Source organism: Ranitomeya imitator, chromosome 3 (assembly GCF_032444005.1).
Source record: "Ranitomeya imitator isolate aRanImi1 chromosome 3, aRanImi1.pri, whole genome shotgun sequence".
Classification (NCBI taxonomy): Eukaryota; Metazoa; Chordata; class Amphibia; order Anura; family Dendrobatidae; genus Ranitomeya; species Ranitomeya imitator.
In genome coordinates, this window is record NC_091284.1 from 597,007,334 (window position 1) to 597,030,571 (window position 23,238).

Consider the following 23,238-nt stretch of genomic DNA (forward strand, 5'->3'; position numbering starts at 1 on the left):
ACTGACGTCTAATGACTAATGGCCACACCACACCTCACAGGCATGAAACCAGACAGGCAGTCTGTACAAGGGGAACTAGCCCCGAGACATTTCTGACTTATTCCGCTCCTACTTACACTAGTTCTATCAAATGTGTGCCCAATACTAATTACATGGTTATATCATTTTATCCATCTAAAGTTATCTATTTATCTATATATCGATCGATCATCTATCTATCTATCCATTCATCTATCTATGTCATATCTCTCTATCTGTTCATCTATCTATTTATCTATCTATCTCATATTTATCTGTAGATCTATCTATATCATATCTATCTCATATTTATCTGTCCATCTGTCTGTCTGTCTGTCCGTTTGTCTGTCTGTCAATCCATCCATCCATTTATCTCACATCTATCTATCTCATATCTGTCTATCAATCTATCTGTACATTATCTATTTATCTATCTTATCTATCTATCTATCTCATATTTATCTATCTATCTATTATCTATCTGTCTGTCATCTATCTACACATGTATCTATCTATCTATATATCTATCTACCTCATATTTATCTTTCTGTCATCTTTCTATCTATCTACAGATCTATCTATCTATCTATCTATCTACCTATCTATCTCATATCTATCTGTCCATCTGTCTATCTTTCTGTCTCTCTCTGTCTGTCCATCCATCCATCTATCTATCCCATATCTATCTATATGTACATAATCTATCTATCCCATATCTATCAGTCTATATATCTGTACATTATCGATCTACAGTATCTATCTATTATCTATCTATATATATCTATTTATATATCTCATATTTATCTAACTATCTGTCATCTATCTACACATGTATCTATCTATATATCTATCTATCTTATATCTATCAATCTATCTGTCATCTTTCTATCTATCTACAGATGTAGCTATCTATCTATCTACCTACCTATCTATCTATCTATCTATCTATCTATCTATCTATTTATCTATCTCATATCTATCTGTCCATCTATCTGTCTCTCTCTGTCTGTCCATCCATCCATCTATCTCATATCTATCTGTCCATCTATGTATCCCATATCTATCTACCTGTACATTATCTATATATCCCATATCTATCAATCTGTATATGTACATTATCTATCTATCTATCTATCTATCTATCTATCTATCTATCTATCTATCTATCTATCTATCTCTCTCTCTATCTATCTTTCTTTCTTTCTATCTATCTATTATATATCTATCTATCTATCTATTTATCTCATATCTATCTGTACATTATCTATCTATGTATCTATCTATATCATTTCTGTCTATATCTGTCCATCTATATATATCATATCTCTCTATCTATCTACATACAGTATCTATCTATATATCTGTACATTATCTATCTATCTATCTCATATCTATCTATCTACCTATGTATATCATATCTATCTTTCTATTTATCTATCTATCTGTACATTATCTATCTATGTATCTATCTATATCATATCTCTCTATCTATATATCTGTACATTATCTATCTATCTATCTATCTATCTATCTATCCCATATCTATCAGTCTATCTATCTGTGTATCTATATCTGTCCATCTATCTATATCATATCTCTCTATCTATCTATAGATGTATCTCTGTATCTATCTCATATATCTATCTATCTATCTATCTATCTGTCCATCTATCTATCTATATATCAGTATACAGTGGGGCAAAAAAGTATTTAGTCAGTCAGCAATAGTGCAAGTTCCACCACTTAAAAAGATGACAGGCGTCTGTAATTTACATCATAGGTAGACCTCAACTATGGGAGACAAACTGAGAAAAAAAAATCCAGAAAATCACATTGTCTGTTTTTTTAACATTTTATTTGCATATTATGGTGGAAAATAAGTATTTGGTCAGAAACAAAATTTCATCTCAATACTTTGTAATATATCCTTTGTTGGCAATGACAGAGGTCAAACGTTTTCTGTAAGTCTTCACAAGGTTGCCACACACTGTTGTTGGTATGTTGGCCCATTCCTCCATGCAGATCTCCTCTAGAGCAGTGATGTTTTTGGCTTTTCGCTTGGCAACACGGACTTTCAACTCCCTCCAAAGGTTTTCTATAGGGTTGAGATCTGGAAACTGGCTAGGCCACTCCAGGACCTTGAAATGCTTCTTACGAAGCCACTCCTTCGTTGCCCTGGTGGTGTGCTTTGGATCATTGTCATGTTGAAAGACCCAGCCACGTTTCATCTTCGATGCCCTTGCTGATGGAAGGAGGTTTGCACTCAAAATCTCATGATACATGGCCCCATTCATTCTTTCATGTACCCGGATCAGTCGTCCTGGCCCCTTTGCAGAGAAACAGCCCCAAAGCATGATGTTTCCACCACCATGCTTTACAGTAGGTATGGTGTTTGATGGATGCAACTCAGTATTCTTTTTCCTCCAAACACGACAAGTTGTGTTTCTACCAAACAGTTCCAGTTTGGTTTCATCAGACCATAGGACATTCTCCCAAAACTCCTCTGGATCATCCAAATGCTCTCTAGCAAACTTCAGATGGGCCCGGACATGTACTGGCTTAAGCAGTGGGACACGTCTTGCACTGCAGGTTCTGAGTCCATGGTGGAGTAGTGTGTTACTTATGATAGGCCTTGTTACATTGGTCCCAGCTCTCTGCAGTTAATTCACTAGGTCCCCCCGCGTGGTTCTGGGATTTTTGCTCACCATTCTTGTGATCATTCTGACCCCACGGGGTGGGATTTTGCGTAGAGCCCCAGATCGAGGGAGATTATCAGTGGTCTTGTATGTCTTCCATTTTCTAATTATTGCTCCCACTGTTGATTTCTTCACTCCAAGCTGGTTGGCTAATGCAGATTCAGTCTTCCCAGCCTGGTGCAGGGCTACAATTTTGTTTCTGGTGTCCTGTGACAGCTCTTTGGTCTTCACCATAGTGGAGTTTGGAGTCAGACTGTTTGAGGGTGTGCACAGGTGTCTTTTTATACTGACAACAAGTTTAAACAGGTGCCATTACAACAGGTAATGAGTGGAGGAAAGAGGAGACTCTTAAAGAAGAAGTTACAGGTCTGTGAGAGCCAGAAATCTTGATTGTTTGTTTCTGACCAAATACTTATTTTCCACCATAATATGCAAATAAAATGTTAAAAAAACAGACAATGTGATTTTCTGGATTTTTTTTTCTCAGTTTGTCTCCCATAGTTGAGGTCTACCTATGATGTAAATTACAGACGCCTCTCATCTTTTTAAGTGGTGGAACTTGCACTATTGCTGACTGACTAAATACTTTTTTGCCCCACTGTATCTGTCTATCTATCTATTATCTATCTATCTATCTATTATCTATCTATCTATCTATCAGTCTATCTGTCTATCTATCCATCTATCTATCTGTCTAGCCCATATCTATCTATCTATCTATCTATCTATCTATCTATCTATCTATCTATCTATCTATCTATCTATCTATCTATCTATCTACAGTATCTATCTATCTATTTATCTATATATCTATCTATCCATCTGTACATTATCTATCTTATATCTGTCAAGCCCTTATGTATTTATCTATCTATCTATCTTATATCTATCCCTTATCTATCTATCTATCTATCTATCTATCTATCTATCTATCTATCTATCTATCTATCCCATATCTATCTATCTTATATCTATCTATATACCCGTTATCTATCTTTTATCTATCTATACATTATCTGTCTGTCTATCTATCTATCTATCTATTCATCTATCTCTTATGTATCCATCTATCTATCTTATATATATCTATTTCTTATCTATCTATCTATCTATCTATCTATCTATCTATCCCTTATCTATCTATCTATCTATCTATCTATCTATCTATCTATCTATCTATCTATCTATCTATCTATCTATCTATCCCATATCTATCTATCTATCTACAGTCATGGCCAAAAGTATTGACACCCCTGCAATTCTGTAAGATAATACTCAGTTTCTTCCTGAAAATGTTTGCAAACACAAATTATTTGGTACTATTATCTTCATTTAATTTGTCTTAAATGAAAAAACACAAAAGAGAATGAAGCAAAAAGCAAAACATTGATCCTTTCACACAAAACTCCAAAAATGGGCCAGAAAAAAGTATTGGCACCCTCAGTCTAATACTTGGTTGCACAACCTTTAGCCAAAATACCTGCGAACAACCGCTTCCAGTAACCATCAATGAGTTTCTTACAATGCTCTGCTAGAATTTTAGACCATTCTTCTTTGGCAAACTGCTCCAGGTCCCTGATATTTGAAGGGTGCCTTCTCCAAACTGCCATTTTTAGATCTCTCCATAGGTGTTCTATGGGATTCAGGTCTGGACTCACTGCCAGGGCCGCCATCAGGGCATGACAGCCGTGACTGGCGTATGGGGCCCGGTGAGCAGAGGGGGCCCGCATCGGGCCCCGTCTCATCTGGTCACCGGGCCCCCCCTGCAGGCGCTGTGGCAGCGGCACACTATTGACGTGCGGGCCCGCGCCCGCACGTCAATAGTTAACAGCCGCCAGCCAGTCTGAGGCTGGCGGCTGAATAGGGCCGCAGTGCGCACTCGCCGGCGTCGCCGGCGTCTGACGTCATTGTCAGCCGCCGGGCCCGGCGGCGAGTGCGTCTGTGTGGAGCCTGGAGACGAGAGGGAGCTTCACCCGGCGCTGGAGCTTGGCCAGGTAAGAAGTTGTGTTTTTTTTTTTCTTTGAGAGCTGCTGCGATCCAGGGGGGTCCGGGGGGCAGGATGATGGACACACAGGGGCAGAAATGCTGGACACACAGGGGCAGAATGGTGGACACAGTGGGGCAGAATGCTGGACACACAGGGGCAGAAATGCTGGACACACAGTGGGGCAGAAATGCTGGACACAGTGGGGCAGAATGGTGGACACAGTGGGGCAGAATGGTGGACACACAGGGGCAGAAATGCTGGACACAGTGGGGCAGAAATGCTGGACACAGTGGGGCAGAAATGCTGGACACAGTGGGGCAGAAATGCTGGACACAGTGGGGCAGAATGCTGGACACACAGGGGCAGAATGGTGGACACACAGGGGCAGAATGGTGGACACAGTGGGGCAGAATGCTGGACACACAGGGGCAGAAATGCCGGACACAGTGGGGCAGAATGGTGGACACAGTGGGGCAGAAATGCTGGACACAGTGGGGCAGAAATGCTGGACACAGTGGGACAGAATGGTGGACACACAGGGGCAGAATGGTGGACACACAGGGGCAGAATGGTGGACACACATGGGCAGAATGGTGGACACAGTGGGGCAGAATGCTGGACACAGTGACACAGGGGCAGAAATGCCGGACACAGTGGGGCAGAATGGTGGACACAGTGGGGCAGAATGGTGGACACAGTGGGGCAGAATGGTGGACACAGTGGGGCAGAATGCTGGACACACAGGGGCAGAAATGCCGGACACAGTGGGGCAGAATGCTGGACACAGTGGGGCAGAATGCTGGACACAGTGGGGCAGAATGCTGGAAACAGTGGGGCAGAAATGCTGGACACAGTGGGGCAGAAATGCTGGACACAGTGGGACAGAATGGTGGACACACAGGGGCAGAATGGTGGACACACAGGGGCAGAATGGTGGACACAGTGGGGCAGAATGCTGGACACAGTGACACGGGCAGAAATGCCGGACACAGTGGGGCAGAATGGTGGACACAGTGGGGCAGAATGGTGGACACAGTGGGGCAGAAATGTGGACACACAGGGGCAGAAATGCTGGACACAGTGGGGCAGAAATGCTGGACACAGTGGGGCAGAAATGCTGGACACAGTGGGGCAGAAATGCTGGACACAGTGGGGCAGAAATGCTGGACACAGTGGGGCAGAAATGCTGGACACAGTGGGGCAGAAATGCTGGACACAGTGGGACAGAATGCTGGACACAGTGGGGCAGAAATGCTGGACACAGTGGGGCAGAAATGCTGGACACAGTGGGGCAGAAATGCTGGACACAGTGGGGCAGAAATGCTGGACACAGTGGGACAGAATGGTGGACACACACAGGGGCAGAAATGCTGGACACACAGTGGGGCAGAATGCTGGACACAGTGGGGCAGAATGCTGGACACACAGGGGCAGAAATGCTGGACACAGGGGCAGAAATGCTGGACACAGTGGGGCAGAATGCTGGACACACAGTGGGGCAGAATGCTGGACACACAGTGGGGCTGAATGCTGGACACACAGTGGGGCAGAATGCTGGACACACAGTGGGGCAGAATGCTGGACACACAGTGGGGCAGAATGCTGGACACACAGTGGGGCAGAATGCTGGACACACAGTGGGGCAGAATGCTGGACACACAGTGGGGCAGAATGCTGGACACAGTGGGGCAGAATGCTGGACACACAGTGGGGCAGAATGCTGGACACACAGTGGGGCAGAATGCTGGACACAGGGGCAGAAATGCTGGACACAGTGACAGGGGCAGAATGCTGGACATTGGGGCAGAATGCGAGACACAGTGGGGCAGAATGCTGGACACAGTGGGGCAGAATGCTGGACACACAGTGGGGCAGAATGTTGGACACAGTGGGGCAGAATGCTGGACACAGTGGGGCAGAAATGCTGGACACAGTGACAGGGGCAGAATGCTGGACACAGTGACAGGTGCAGAATGCTGGACACAGGGGCAGACTGTGAGAACCAGGGGCAGAATGGAGATACGGGGCATGATTGGAGACACGGGGCAGGATGAAAGACATGGGGGCATGACTGGAGACAGATGGGGCAGGATTGGAGACAGATGGGGCAGAATGGAGACACAGGGGGCATGATTGGAGACAAGTGTCAGGATTGCAGCATGGGGGCATGGTTGGAGACATAGGGGGCAGAATGGAGACATGGGGCATGATTGGAGACACTGGGGGCAGAATTGGAGACAGATCGTGCAGGATCATGGGGCAGGATGGATATGATGGAGACAGATGGGGCAGGATGGAGAGATCACATGGGGCGATCATATCGGGCAGGATAAGGAGATCATATGGGGCAGAATGGATACTCATGAGGGCAGGATGGGAGAATATCTGGCTGACGCCAGGAATGAGACACACGGGGCCAGGCTGGGTGATATTATTAATACCATAGGGGCTAATTTAGGGATATTATTACTGCAGTGATGTATTTATTTTATTTTTTGAGTATACTGTTTTAAATGGGGGGCGGTCCTGTTACTGTATAGAGTGATACTATGTCGCCTTCTTCATGTGGTGTAATGTAGAAGTTGTGAAAAATTAAGTAATGTGTTCTGCAAGCGGAGCTCGAGATAACTCTGTTATTTCCTGCAGAGAGAAGTCCTGGCTGGATGAAATGATGGCGGTCTGTGCTGGATGAAAGATGAAGGACTTCACCTAGAGACGTCACTGGTGAGTCAGTGTGTTACCTATACACTGACACTATACACTGTATACTGTATACAGAGGTCCTGTGTATAATTTCACTAGTGATCACTATATTATCTGTACACAGACACTGCATACTAATTACAGATCTCCTGTGTATAATGGCACTTATGGTGATAGTATGGTGCTTTTTTAAAAATTACTGATCAGAATTGTAGTATTCAGTCACTATGTGGTGGTAATATGTGGTCTGGACATGGTGTTGTGGTATTTGTTCCTTGTATGTGATATTATTCGATCACTGTGGTGGTAATATGTGGTCTGGTCATGGTGTTGTGGTATTTGGTCCTTGTATGTGATATTATTCGATCACTGTGGTGGTAATATGTCATCTGGTCATGGTGTTGTGGTATTTGTTCCTTCTATGTGATATTATTGGGCATTTTAAAAATTGAAAAATAAATAAAAATATACCTAAATTGTATTGCATATTTTAACAAATATTTAATAGGTTACAGCAGAGTAGGGCCCGGCCAAAAGTGTCTACCGTGTTATGGTGGTGGCTTAAAAAATCTTTTGGCCAAAACAAAAGCTGCCTGCTATATGTGTGATCTGGTGATGGGAACTGTTAATGTGTGATTGGTGAGAAGTGGAGTTTTTCCAAGAGAGAGCGGTGGGACTGTGGACAGTTTGAGGGGTGGAGCCTGGAGGCGGGGCTGGGGTGGAGCCTGGGCGGAGTCTCAAGGGGGCCCCGAAAATTTTGCCAGTATGGGGCCCCGAAATTTCTAGTGGCAGCCCTGCTCACTGCTGGCCACCTTAGAAGTCTCCAGTGCTTTCTCTCAAACCATTTTCTAGTGCTTTTTGAAGTGTGTTTTGGGTCATTGTCCTGCTGGAAGACCCATGACCTCTGAGGGAGACCCAGCTATCTCACACTGGGCCTTACATTCTGCTGCAAAATTTGTTGGTAGTCTTCAGACTTCATAATGCCATGCACACGGTCAAGCAGTCCAGTGCCAAACGAAGCAAAGCAACCCCAAAACATCAGGGAACCTAGGCCATGTTTGACTGTAGGGACCATGTTCTTTTCTTTGAATGCCTCTTTTTTCTCCTGTAAACTCTATGTTGATGCCTTTGCCCAAAAAGCTCTACTTTTGTCTCATCTGACCAGAGAACATTCTTCCAAAACGTTTTAGGCCTTTTCAGGTAAGTTTTGGCAAACTCCAGCCTGGCTTTTTTATGTTTCAGGGTAAGAAGTGGGGGTCTTCCTGGGTCTCCTACCATACAGCCCCTTTTCATTCAGACGCCGACGGATAGTGTGGGTTGACACTGTTGTACCCTCGGACTGCAGGGCAGCTTGAACTTCTTTGGATGTTAGTTGGGGTTCTTTATTCAACATCCGCACAATCTTGTGTTGAAATCTCTTGTCAATTTTTCTTTTCCGCCCACATCTAGGGAGGTTAGCCACAGTGCCATGGGCTTTACACTTCTTGATGACACTGCGCACGGTAGACACAGGAACATTCAGGTCTTTAGAGATGGACTTGTAGCCTTGAGATTGCTCATGCTTCCTCACAATTTGGTTTCTCAAGTCCTCAGACAGTTCTTTGGTCTTCTTTCTTTTCTCCATGCTCAATGTGGTACAAACAAGGACACAGGACAGAGGTTGAGTCAACTTTAATCTATGTCAATTGGCTGCAAGTGTGATTTAGTTATTGCCAACACCTGTTAGGTGCCACAGGTAAGTTACAGGTGCTGTTAATTACACAAATTAGAGAAACATCACATGATTTTTCGAACAGTGTGTATACTTTTGTCCACCCCCTTTTTTATATTTGGTGTGGAATTATATCCAATTTGGCTCTAGGACAATTCTTTTTGTGTTTTTTCCACTTAAGACAAATTAAATGAAGATAATAATACCAAATAATTTGTGTTTGCAATCATTTTCAGGAAGAAACTGAGTATTATCTGACAGAATTGCAGGGGTGTGAATACTTTTGGCCATGACTGTATCTATCTCATATCTATCTATCTATCTATCTATGTATCTTATATCTATCTATCTATCTATCTATTTTCTATCTATCTATCTATCTATTCATCTATCTATCTATCTATCTATCTATCTATGTATCTTATATCTATCTATCTATCTATTCATCTATCTATCTATCTATCTTATATATATCTATCTATCTATCTATTCATCTATCTATCTTATATCTATCTATCTATCTATCTATATTCTATCTATCTATCTATCTATCTATCTATCTATCTATTCATCTATCTATCTATCTATATTCTATCTATCTATCTATCTATGTATCTATCTATCTATCTATTCATCTATCTATCTATCTATCTATCTATCTATCTATCTATCTATCTAACTATCTTATATATATCTATCTATCTATCTATTCATCTATCTATCTTATATCTATCTATCTATCTATATTCTATCTATCTATCTATCTATCTATCTATCTATCTATCTATTCATCTATCTATCTATCTATATTCTATCTATCTATCTATCTATCTATGTATCTATCTATCTATCTATCTATCTCATCTATGTATCTATCTATTATCTATGTATCCGTCCATCTATCCATGTAAAGTAGAACTGACTTTTCTTATCTGCATCATAAATGTATTTTTGTCAGTTAGTTACTACCGTACACAAAAGAATCAATGAAAAATTCAGTTTTGTTACCTCTAGAGATCTAGCTGAGCTAAATGTGTCATTTTACTGTTTCCCTCCAGGTCCTTATGAATTTTGGAAATTGACAAACATCTAAGTATGTAAAATTTAGAAAGATGAGATACATAGAAACATAGATGACGTATTGAATATAACATACTAGAATTGGCATAAGTATAGGTCTATCATATGAAATACAATATTTCAACCCATAAAATGTGTGTAAACAAGAGATTAAATTTAAATGATCAAGACAGAGAAAATGTAGAAGGGCTGTCACTGACTTGTTTCAGGGGGGTTACCTGGTGGTCTAGATTAAGCCACAAATAGCACCGAGAGATATTACCAAGCTCTACCTGCAGAGATGCTTATCCTAATGCATAAAGCTGAAATATATACATGCAGTACTCTATTGTGTAATATCTATTGCAATAGCGCTTCCCTGGCTATATAGGCAACAGTATGTCATAAGCTCAGGTGTACTCTCCTAAAGAGGTTACTATTGCTCCGCAGCCATTGTTTTGTATCTATGTACTAAAGTAACAAAGCTGCCAATCGCATAGATAATCCATAATACATAAACAATAGCTATTCCATCATTAGATTATAAGGCATAACAGCATATACAGAATAACTACACTATCAGACTATACACTATATACAGTGTAATGATATTATTACTAAACTGTATAGAAGTATATACAGTTCAAATACACTACTACATCATATATGGTGTAGCTATACTATTAAACAGTATAGACAGAATGACTACAGTTACAGTATAACTATACTACTACTTGATGACACAATATATCTACACTACTAATGTATGCAGCTTAACTATATTTTTATAGTTTCTACAGTATCATTATACTACTAGATAATAAAGTTTTTCTAAACTGCTAGATTATGCAGAATATAATACATCCAGATTATTCAGTATATTTATGACAAGATGATACAGTATATCGATAATACCAGATTATCTAATATATAAAGCTGAATGTGTGTGTGTGTGTGTGTGTGTGTATGTATGTGTGTATGTCCGGGATTGGCATCTGCACCGTCGCAGCTACAGCCACAAAATTTTGCACAGTCACACGTCTGGACCCCGAGAGCGTCATAGGCTATGTTGTGAGGCGAAATTTTAACCCCGCGCGTTCCAATTCACCAAACAATTTTGTCCCTATCTACATAATGGGGAAAAGTGAAAGGAAAAGTGTTGGAGGCAAATTGACAGCTGCCAGATGTGAACAAGGTGGGACTTAAAGAATGAGAGCGATGGCGCCAAAGAGTATATACCGGACAGTTGCTGAGGTGGGGCCCCGACATGGGTTACTCACCACACACGGGGATATGAACACACACACAAAATGCGCCACACACTACCACGTGCTTGAACACATATTACCCTCAGCACACATTTCACCACACATACACCAACCTCGCCACATAAAAGTCGAAACACAAAAGTCGCCGCTCAAAACTCGCGATGCGCAAAACTCACCACATGCAAAAACTAGGCTCACGCAAAACTCGCCACAAGTGCAAAACTCACCTCATGGAAAACTCACCACACGCAAAACTTGCACACGCGCAAAAATTGCCACATGCACAAAAGTTGCAACACATGCAAAAGTTGCCTCACACAAAACTTGCACATACTCAAAAGGAACCACACATAAAACTCGCCACGCGCAAAAACTCGCCATGCGCAAAACTTGCTGCACACAACTTGCTGCACTAACCTGTCACATGCAACTCTACACACAAAAAGTTGATACATGCATGTTGCCACACAAAACTCATCTCACAAAAGTCGCTACATGCATGTCGCCACACGCAACTCAACACACACAACTTGACAAACGAAATTCGCCCTAAAACACACACAAGTCTGGTATTATCCTTCAAAAATAAAAATCTGATTAATAAGCAGACAAACTACATGAGCAACAAATGTACCATATAGGAAATACGGCAGCTGTCAGTCACATGACCTGTCTATTATGTGTATGTGTGAGCTAATATATACTGCCAGGGGGAGGGCTTCCTGTTGGCTGGGGATTTATCAGGCTGCCAATTTAGCTTACAAATACTGAGGTAAAAATACTGAGTAAACAACGTGTGAACGAGGTCTAAAACACGAGGAGATGACACACAGGTATATACTATATACAGGGGAGATGACACACAGGTATATACTATATAGAGGAGGAGGTGACATACAGGTATATACTATATACAGGAGGAGATGACACAGATATATACTATATACAGGGGAAAAGACACAGGTATATACTATATACAGGAGGAGATGACAGAGGTATATACTATATATAGAAGGAGATGACATACAGGTATATACTATATATAGGAGGAGATGACATACAGGTATATACTATATACAGGAGATGACATACAGGTCTATACTATATATAAGGGAGATGACAAACATGTATATACTGAGGTGAAAATGAGAGGTGTGAGGTGAAAATGAAAAGGTGTGAGTGCAAAATGAGAGGAGTGAGGGAAGATAGTGGAGTGATCGGAAAATGACAGATGTGAGGTCGAAATGACAAGTGTTAGGGGGGAATGAGAGGAGTGAGGGGGAAAATAAGAGGAGTGAGGGGGAAAATGAGAGATGTGAGGGGGAAAATGAAAGATGTGATTGGGAAAATGAGAGGCGTGATGGGAAAATAAGAGAAGTGAGGTGCTATAACTAACCACAGATATTTACTATGCCCAGGCAACGCCGGGCTCTTCAGCTAGTACAGTATATAATATGACCATATTATATAGTATATCTATACCACCAGATTAGATAGTATATATTACTACCAGATTATACAGTATATAATGTGACCAGATTATACAGTATATAATATGACCAGATTATACTGTATATCTACACCAGATTATACAGTATATAATATGACCAGATTATACTGTATATCTATACCACCAGATTATACAGTATATAATAAGACCAGATTATACTGTATATCTATACCACCAGATTATACAGTATATAATATGACCAGATTATACTGTATATCTATACCACCAGATTATACAGTATATAATATGACCAGATTATACTGTATATCTATACCACCAGATTATACAGTATATAATATGATCAGATTATACAGTATATCTATATCACCAGATTAAGCAGTATATATTAATATCAGACTTTACAGTATATATGACTACCAGATTCTGCAGTATATAATGTGACCAGGTTATACAGTATATATTACTAAAAGATTATACAGTATACATTACTACCAGATTATACAGTATATAATATGACCAGATTACACAGTATATACCAACAGATTCTACATTATATATTACTACCAGACTATACAGTATATATTAATACCAGATTACATAGTATATAATATTAGCTGATTATACAGTATATAATATGACCAGATTACACAGTATATACCACCAGATTATACAGTATATATTACTACCAGATTATATAGTATATAATATGACCAGGTTATACAGTATATAATATGACCAGGTTTTACACAGTATATAACATGACCTGATTATACAGCATATAATATGACCAGGTTATACAGTATAAATTACTACCAGATTATACAGCATATAATATGACCAGGTTATGCAGTATATATTACTACCAGATTATACAGTATATCATATGACCAGATTATACAGTATATAATATGACCAGATTACACAGTATATAATATGACCAGATTACACAGCATATAATATGACCAGATTGTACAGTATATAATGTGACCTGATTATACAGCATATAATATGACCAGATTACACAGTAAATAATATGACCTGATTATACAGCATATAATATGACCAGATTATACAGTATATAATATGACCAGATTACACAGTATATAATATGACCAGATTACACAGTACATAATATGACCTGATTATACAGCATATAATATGACCAGATTACACAGTAAATAATATGACCTGATTATACAGCATATAATATGACCAGATTACACAGTAAATAATATGACCAGATTACACAGTATATAATATGACCTGATTTTACAGCATATAATATGACCAGATTACACAGTAAATAATATGACCAGATTACACAGTATATAATATGACCAGATTATACAGCATATAATATGACCAGATTATACAGTATATGATGTGACCTGATTACACAGCATATAATATGACCAGGTTATACAGTATATATTACTACCAGATTATACAGTATATAATATGACCAGATTATACAGCATATACCGTAATATGACCAGATTATACAGTACATAATATGACCTAATTACGCAGCATATAATATGACCAGGTTATACAGTATATCTTACTACCAGATTATACAGTATATGATATGACCAGATTACACAGCATATACCGTAATATGAGCAGATTATACAGTACATAATATGACCTAATTACACAGCATATAATATGACCAGGTTATACAGTATATACTGTATTACTACCAGATTATACAGTATATAATATGACCAGATTATACAGCATATACCGTAATATGAGCAGATTATACAGTACATAATATGACCTAATTACACAGCATATAATATGACCAGGTTATACAGTGTATATTACTACCAGATTATACAGTATATAATATGACCAGATTATACAGCATATAATATGAGCAGATTATACAGTACATATTATGACCTAATTACACAGCATATAATATGACCAGGTGATACAGTATATATTACTACCAGATTATACAGTATATACTATGACCAGATTACACAGTATACACTAGATCTGTGCACACACTCCACCAGTAGTGCACCAGACTGTGGAATGCCATCACTCTCACACAGAGCAGCTTCTTACCTGTGAAGGTGTAACTCAATGAGATCAGATAATGGACAAGTCCCAACAGCCTCCTACAGCTCCTTCTGCTGATAGTCGTCTTCTTTTATAGCAAAATCTTTCACAATGGAAATCATTCTCATCACAAAATGAACTTTGCTGCAAGCGTGACCATATCCACAGCGCTGCGTGCAACCCACGGAGCCGGGCTCCCACTGACGACCTCGGCACACCGTCAGCGTGTGGGTGATGCCGGGGCTGATCCCCGGACAGACATCCCCAGCTTATTTAATATTCAGAGCAGACAGTCAGGCAATCTTGAATTTACTTCATGAGCTTAACCCTATCCTGCCTGCAGGGCAGCGCAGACGTATCTGTGACAGATCCTTCCATTGAGCTGCGGGAGTAGTGTCAGCTCCTCTCCTCTTTGCTTTCTAGCCTTTCTTGTTAGCTCACATTACTATTAGTCAGATTGTTAGAAGCAGAGAAATGGGCGGAAGCAATGAGATTCCTTGGCTTTTGCCTGAGCCTTCAAGCCCTTCCCAGTAAAAGAAGGTTTAATGTGAGATTTTCCATAGCACTCCACCTCATTATCATTGGAGTCTCCTCTCTGCTGCCATTCTATTATTAATGACACATATGTAGGAGCTGTGCACGTCCCTTACTTGTCACATTGCTGGGAGAAGGGGATAGGAAGACATGACACTAGTGTCTGGCGTAGTCCAGGTGTCTCGGCATTCTGAGGTACTAATACTTGTTTGGACTGTGGCGCCTGTATTGTTATTTTTGACAACATGAAAAGTGTTGTTTGTTTTAAGGGATTTAAGAGTCAGTGAAAGGATACAGTTTCCTCCAGTCATCTTCTAATAACACTACCCCAACTCTTTTTGTCACTTTCTGTCATACTTGAAGGACATGGCTTAAATGACAAGTGTCAATTGTGCAGAGGGTTATTTGTTCTGTAGCATAAAGCAGTATCTGATGTAAAACCAAAGAAATGATCATAAGCCGGTAAACACGCATAAAGAGCACGTTCACACTGAGCCATTTCACAGACAAAATGAAAAAAATAACAAATTGATCATATACCTATAGTAAGTAAACAGTAACAGCAGCGGTAAGTAACATAGGGTTCTTAGCACTAGTTTGATAAAAAAAAAAACATAAAAGCCATTCCACCACGACATGGTGTACCTAGTCAGAACGGTCCTAGCCTGTCTCTAGCATTAAAACACTACTTTGTGCCAGCCTACCTCAATATGAATAAGGGTAGAGCAAGACAGGGGCCCGCAATGTGTAGACACCTGTCCATGGGAAGCTATATAGATAAATGTGCAGCTCAGAAAGAGGGACCACGGTCCTGCTTGTATAAAGAACAAAAAAAGTACAGCAAAACATAAGAAATGAGCTAGTCATTTATCTATATAGCTTCCCATGGACAGTTGAATGGACAATCGGGGCTATTTTCCTTCTCTGCACGTATTCACAATGAGGTCGGTTGACACAAAGTGAGACTTTCATGTTAGGGATATGTTAGGACAGTTCCGGCTGGGTACATCTTGTCGTGGTGTACCCAGAAGGGATAAGGTGTCCCAAATGGGATGGAAGCGGGACAAGCCAACTTTGATGTGTTTTTTTTTATCACAATAGTGTTAACTAAGCATCATATGTTATTAACATATACTATTACTGATTACTTATTTACTTACTACAAGGTATGTGCTCAATTTGTGATGTAATTGTACAGCCATGGTTTAACTGGTGGTTGCACTTCCAAAAGTATACTTAATGCAACTGGAATTTAAAGGGAGTCTGTTAGTTCCTTTGATACTTTGAAACTGTCGTAATTACCTTTAAGTGTTTTCTCATTCAAGTTTTAGTTTTATACAGTTGTTTAGATTTTTTTAGCAAAATTAACTTATATATGGCATCTCGCTGTATGCTACTAAACCAGCCAAAACATAGAAAAAACAATTATTTTATTTGATATTCACTAAAATATACCAAAAACCATGTAATGTAAAAAATGTCAATTAAGTTAAACCCTAATCAGACACTAGATACCCGCTATCCTTAACCCCTTCGCGCCATGCGCCGTACTAGTACTGCGCTGCCGGCACTGCATTAGTGCCAGCCGCAGTACTAGTACGGCGCCGCCATTTTCCGGTCACCGCGCGGCACCGCGCGGTGATCGGGTTCCGGTGTCTGCTGTCCCTGACAGCAGACCATCCGTGCACGCAGCCCCGAGTGCCTGCACCGCCCCCCCGCATCAGCGATCGCTGTGATTGGCTGGTCAATTCTGACCAGCCAATCACAGCGATTTGACAATAAAGTTTAAAAAAAAAAAAAAAAAACATGTGACAGGCTGTGATTGATGCTGTGTGACGTCGCACCAATCACAGCCGTCACAGTAGGTGGGGTGATCACCACGTCACCTCACCTGATTAACCCCTATGGCGCTGATTGGCTGAACAATAGCTTCTAGCCAATCAGCGCCAAAGGGGTTAATTTAAAATACCGATCACCGCCCTGCACGCCATCATTCTCTCAGATTTGGCGTGCAGAGCGGTGGTCTAAGCCCCTCTGTCACCTTAGTCAAATAATCCATTGGTGGCCAGTGCGATCGTCCCTGCGATCTCCTGCTTCCAGCTTGTGCTCCAGCTTGTGCTCCAGCTTGTGCTCCAGTGCTGTGTGCTCTCTGCTGCCATCTGCCTGCTGTGTGACTCCTGTGATCACAGCAGCAGCAGCACCTCCCCCACCCCTTTCCCATCCCCCCATCCCTGTTCCAGTACCCCCTCCCTCCCCCACCCTCCAATTGAAATTTTTGCGCACTTTTTTGCGCTTTTTTTCCTGTGCGCGGCGTCCCGCGCAGAGCATTCGTGCTCTTCCTGTGTCCGCAGCGCTCTGATCAGTATCGCTGCTGATCAGAGACTGCGCCACAGGACTTTTTTTTTTTAGTTAGTTAGTGTAGCGGACATTGCAGTCTAAGCGACGTCCGTTTTTTTTTTTTAGAAAAAAAATTGTAGTTAGTACAGTGTAGTTTTAGACGTAACAAGGTAGTGTAGCCGGCGTCAGTGTTTGGTGACGTCCCTCCATCCCTGTTCAAGTACCCCCCTCCAATTCAATTTTTGCGCACTTTTTTGCGCTTTTTTCCTGTGCGCGGCGTCCCGCGCAGAGCATTCGTGCTCTTCCTGTGTCCGCAGCGCTCTGATCAGTATCGCTGCTGATCAGAGACTGCGCCACAGGACTTTTATTTTTTAGCTAGTTAGTGTAACGGACTTCGCAGTCTAAGCGACGTCCGATTTTTTTTTTTTTCTTTTACAAAAATATAATAGTAGTTAGTACAGTGTAGTCTTAGACGTAGATTAGCTGGTGTCACAGCGTTCGTGACGACAGGTCTTTTTTTTTTTTTAGAGAAAAAAAAAAATTGTACAGAGTAGTTTAGTGGTAGCGTGTTAGTGTAGCCGGCGTCACAGCGTTAGTGACGACCGATCATCTTTTAGAAAAAAAAAATCGTACTGAGTTTTATAGGTAGGGAGGTAGCGTCTTGTGCATAAAAAAAATCTGCTATCGCCGGATAATCTCTAGTGCATTAGGGGAGCGTACGTCACACTGTTAGTGGCGTTCGCTTTTCTCTTGTAAAAAGAATAATTAGTTGCGTCGTCTAATTTTTAGTGCGTTTGGGAAAAAAAAATGGCCCATTCGTCAACAAGGCGCTATTCACCAGAGGAGGCTTACGCCATCCTTGCGTCCGACACAGATTCAGCCAGTGAGGAAGATCCCACGTTCCTCTATTCCTCCTCCTCCTCCTCCTCCTCCTCATCCTCCTCCTCATCTGGTGAGGAAAGACCCCTAATGAGGCGCCGTAGGACCCAGGCAACTCCTGCAGCAATCGATCCCGTATGGATTGCACCCCCGGAAAATTTTCAGCCCGTCATTCCGGATTTCAGCAGCAGCTCAGGAATCCAGTTTGACACGACTGGCCTCACTGAAATTGATTTCTTCAAATTCTTTTTCAGTGATGAAATAATAAATATTATGGTGGCCCAGACGAACCTGTATGCCCAACAATTTTTCACCCAAAATCCCACGTCATTTTATGCCAGATGGACCCCCGTAAATGCAGCAGAGATGATGACATTTTGGGGAATTGTGCTGCATATGGGCCTAATCAAAAAGCCAAAGCTTCGGCAATACTGGAGTACTGACATTCTCTACAGTACACCGGTATTCCGCATGGCCATGAAAAGGACACGATTTGAAGCGATCCAAAAATTTTTGCATTTCAGTGATAATGCGCAGTGTCCTCCCCGAGACGATCCAAACTTTGATCGTCTATATAAAATTCGTCCAGTGGTTGAACACTTCAGCAGAAAATTTGCTGAGGCGTACACACCCCAGAGGGACATCGCTATTGATGAATCTCTCGTTCATTTCAAAGGGAGGCTAAAATTCCGACAGTACCTGCCCAGTAAGAGGTCCAGGTACGGAATAAAGTTGTACAAACTGTGCGAGAGTACCTCAGGGTACACCCACAGATTTAGGGTCTACGAGGGTAAGGACACCCAGATTAACCCCCCTGAATGCCCCCCCATCCTGGGGGTGAGTGGGAAAATTGTGTGGGAATTGCTGCACCCACTGCTGGATAAGGGTTATCACCTCTACATTGACAACTTTTACACCAGCATCCCACTCTTCAAGGCCCTCTCTGCCAGAGGTACAGCTGCATGTGGCACCGTGCGAAAAAATCAGCGAGGCCTCCCTAAGCCGCTAATTGGGCAAACGCTAAGAAAAGGGGAAAGCAGAGCCAAATGCAGCGACAACATGCTGGTGGTCAAGTATAAGGACAAAAGGGATGTCCTTATCCTGACCACCATACACCGTGACAACAGCACCCTTGTCACTGTTCGTGGGACCACAACACAAGTCCCAAAGCCAGATTGTATCCTGGATTACAATCGGTACATGGGTGGTGTGGATCTCTCAGATCAGGTTCTCCAACCATACAGTGCCATGCGAAAAGCTTACGTATGGTACAAAAAATTGGCCGTGCACATTGTACAGATGGCACTGTACAATGCTTTTGTGCTGTCCCGATCTGCAGGCAATACGGGGACCTTCCTTCAGTTTCAGGAGGTAGTCATCAAGGCCCTAATGTTTGGCACTCAGGGAGGTGAGGGTCCCAGTACTTCTGAATCTGATAGTGCCCGTATTGTCCAATGTCAACATTTCCCAGGACAGGTTCCCCAAACAGCGAGGACAGGACGATCACAAAAACGGTGCAGAGTATGTTCCAAGAGGGGAATCCGAAAGGACACAATTTACCATTGTGAAACCTGCCCTGAGAAACCTGGCCTTTGCATTAAGGATTGCTTCAAAGCATACCACACGTCCACAAATTAATAAAAATTAGTTTATACCCTGTTGACACAACACACTGTGTAGTTTCCAACATGGGGTCACTTGTGGAGTGAGGCACTTGCAGGTTTACGGTGCTCACCACATATCTAAATAAATTCCTTGGGAGGTCCAGTTTTAAAAATAGGGTCACTTGTGGAGTGAGGCACTTGGAGGTTTACGGTGCTCACCACATATCTAAATAAATTCCTTGGGAGGTCCAGTTTTAAAAATAGGGTCACTTGTGGAGTGAGGCACTTGGAGGTTTACGGTGCTCACCACATATCTAAATAAATTCCTTGGGAGGTCCAGTTTTAAAAATAGGGTCACTTGTGGAGTGAGGCACTTGGAGGTTTACGGTGCTCACCACATATCTAAATAAATTCCTTGGGAGGTCCAGTTTTAAAAATAGGGTCACTTGTGGAGTGAGGCACTTGGAGGTTTACGGTGCTCACCACATATCTAAATAAATTCCTTGGGAGGTCCAGTTTTAAAAATAGGGTCACTTGTGGAGTGAGGCACTTGGAGGTTTACGGTGCTCACCACATATCTAAATAAATTCCTTGGGAGGTCCAGTTTTCAAAATGGTGTCACTTGTGGAGTGAGGCACTTGGAGGTTTACGGTGCTCACCACATATCTAAATAAATTCCTTGGGAGGTCCAGTTTTCAAAATGGGGTCACTTGTGGAGTGAGGCACTTGGAGGTTTACGGTGCTCACCACATATCTAAATAAATTCCTTGGGAGGTCCAGTTTTCAAAATGGGGTCACTTGTGGAGTGAGGCACTTGGAGGTTTACGGTGCTCACCACATATCTAAATAAATTCCTTGGGAGGTCCAGTTTTCAAAATGGGGTCACTTGTGGCGGTTTTCCACTGTTTAGGCACATCAGGGGCTCTGCAAATGCAACGTGACGCCTGCAGACCAATCCATCTAAGTCTGCATTCCAAATGGTGCTCCTTCCCTTCCGAGCTCTGCCATGCGCACAAACAGTGGTTTTTCCCCACATATGGGGTATCAGTGTATTCAGGATAAATTGGTCAACAACTTTAGTGGTCCATTTTCTCCTTTTACACTTGTGAAGATAAAAAAATTGTTGTTAAAAGATCATTTTTGGGAAAAAAATGTGAATTTTTATTTTTACGCCTCTACGTTCTAAACTTTTGTGAAGCACCTGGGGGTTCAATGTGCTCACCACATAGCTAGATAAGTTCCTTGAAGGGTCTAGTTTCCAAAATGGGGTCACTTGTGGCGGTTTTCCACTGTTTAGGCACATCAGGGGCTCTCCAAACGAGACATGGTGTCCGATCTCAATTCCAGCCAATTTTGGTTTGTAAAAGTCAAATGGCGCTCCTTCCCTTCCGAGCCCTGCCGTGTGCCCAAGCAGTGGTTTTCCCCCACATATGGGGTGTCAGTGTATTCAGGATAAATTGGTCAACAACTTTAGTGGTCCATTTTCTCCTTTTACACTTGTGAAGATAAAAAAATTGTTGTTAAAAGATCATTTTTGGGGAAAAAATGTGAATTTTTAATTTTACGCCTCTACGTTCTAAACTTTTGTGAAGCACCTGGGGGTTCAATGTGCTCACCACATAGCTAGATAAGTTCCTTGAAGGGTCTAGTTTCCAAAATGGGGTCACTTGTGGTAGTTTTCCACTGTTTAGGCACATCAGGGGCTCTCCAAACGGGACATGGTGTCCGATCTCAATTCCAGCCAATTTTGGTTTGTAAAAGTCAAATGGCGCTCCTTCCCTTCCGAGCCCTGCCGTGTGCCCAAACAGTGGTTTTCCCCCACATATGGGGTATCAGTGTATTCAGGATAAATTGGTCAACAACTTTAGTGGTCCATTTTCTCCTTTTACACTTGTGAAGATAAAAAAATTGTTGTTAAAAGATCATTTTTGGGGGAAAAATGTGAATTTTTATTTTTACGCCTCCACGTTCTAAACTTTTGTGAAGCACCTGGGGATTCAATGTGCTCACCACATAGCTAGATAAGTTCCTTGAAGGGTCTAGTTTCCAAAATGGGGTCACTTGTGGCGGTTTTCCACTGTTTAGGCACATCAGTGGCTCTCCAAACGGGACATGGTGTCCAATCTCAATTCCAGCCAATTTTGGTTTGTAAAAGTCAAATGGCGCTCCTTCCCTTCCGAGCCCTGCCGTGTGCCCAAACAGTGGTTTTCCCCCACATATGGGGTATCAGTGTATTCAGGATAAATTGGTCAACAACTTTAGTGGTCCATTTTCTCCTTTTACACTTGTGAAGATAAAAAAATTGTTGTTAAAAGATCATTTTTGGGGGAAAAATGTGAATTTTTATTTTTACGCCTCCACGTTCTAAACTTTTGTGAAGCACCTGGGGGTTCAATGTGCTCACCACATAGCTAGATAAGTTCCTTGAAGGGTCTAGTTTCCAAAATGGGGTCACTTGTGGCGGTTTTCCACTGTTTAGGCACATCAGTGGCTCTCCAAACGGGACATGGTGTCCAATCTCAATTCCAGCCAATTTTGGTTTGTAAAAGTCAAATGGCGCTCCTTCCCTTCTGAGCCCTGCCGTGTGCCCAAACAGTGGTTTTCCCCCACATATGGGGTATCAGTGTATTCAGGATAAATTGGTCAACAACGTTAGTGGTCCATTTTCTCCTTTTACACTTGTGAAGATAAAAAAATTGTTGCTAAAAGATCATTTTTGGGGAAAAAATGTAATTTTTTATTTTCACGCCTCTACGTTCTAAACTTCTGTGAAGCACCTGGGGGTTCAATGTGCTCACCACATAGCTAGATAAGTTCCTTGAAGGGTCTAGTTTCCAAAATGGGGTCACTTGTGGCGGTTTTCCACTGTTTAGGTACATCAGGGGCTCTCCAAACGGG

At 41.6% G+C, this 23,238-nt stretch overlaps 1 protein-coding gene across 1 annotated transcript in view; it reads right to left on the reverse strand.

Annotated features, from left to right (window-relative positions):
* The window catches only part of SLITRK6 (SLIT and NTRK like family member 6), an 85,138-nt gene extending 69,726 nt beyond the window's left edge, over nucleotides 1-15,412 (reverse strand). The window contains exon 1 of the mRNA XM_069758059.1: nucleotides 14,993-15,412. The gene's annotated coding sequence lies outside the window, so the exon portion shown is untranslated. The remainder of the gene's footprint in view (nucleotides 1-14,992) is intronic.
* Between the last annotated feature and the right edge of the window lie 7,826 nt (nucleotides 15,413-23,238).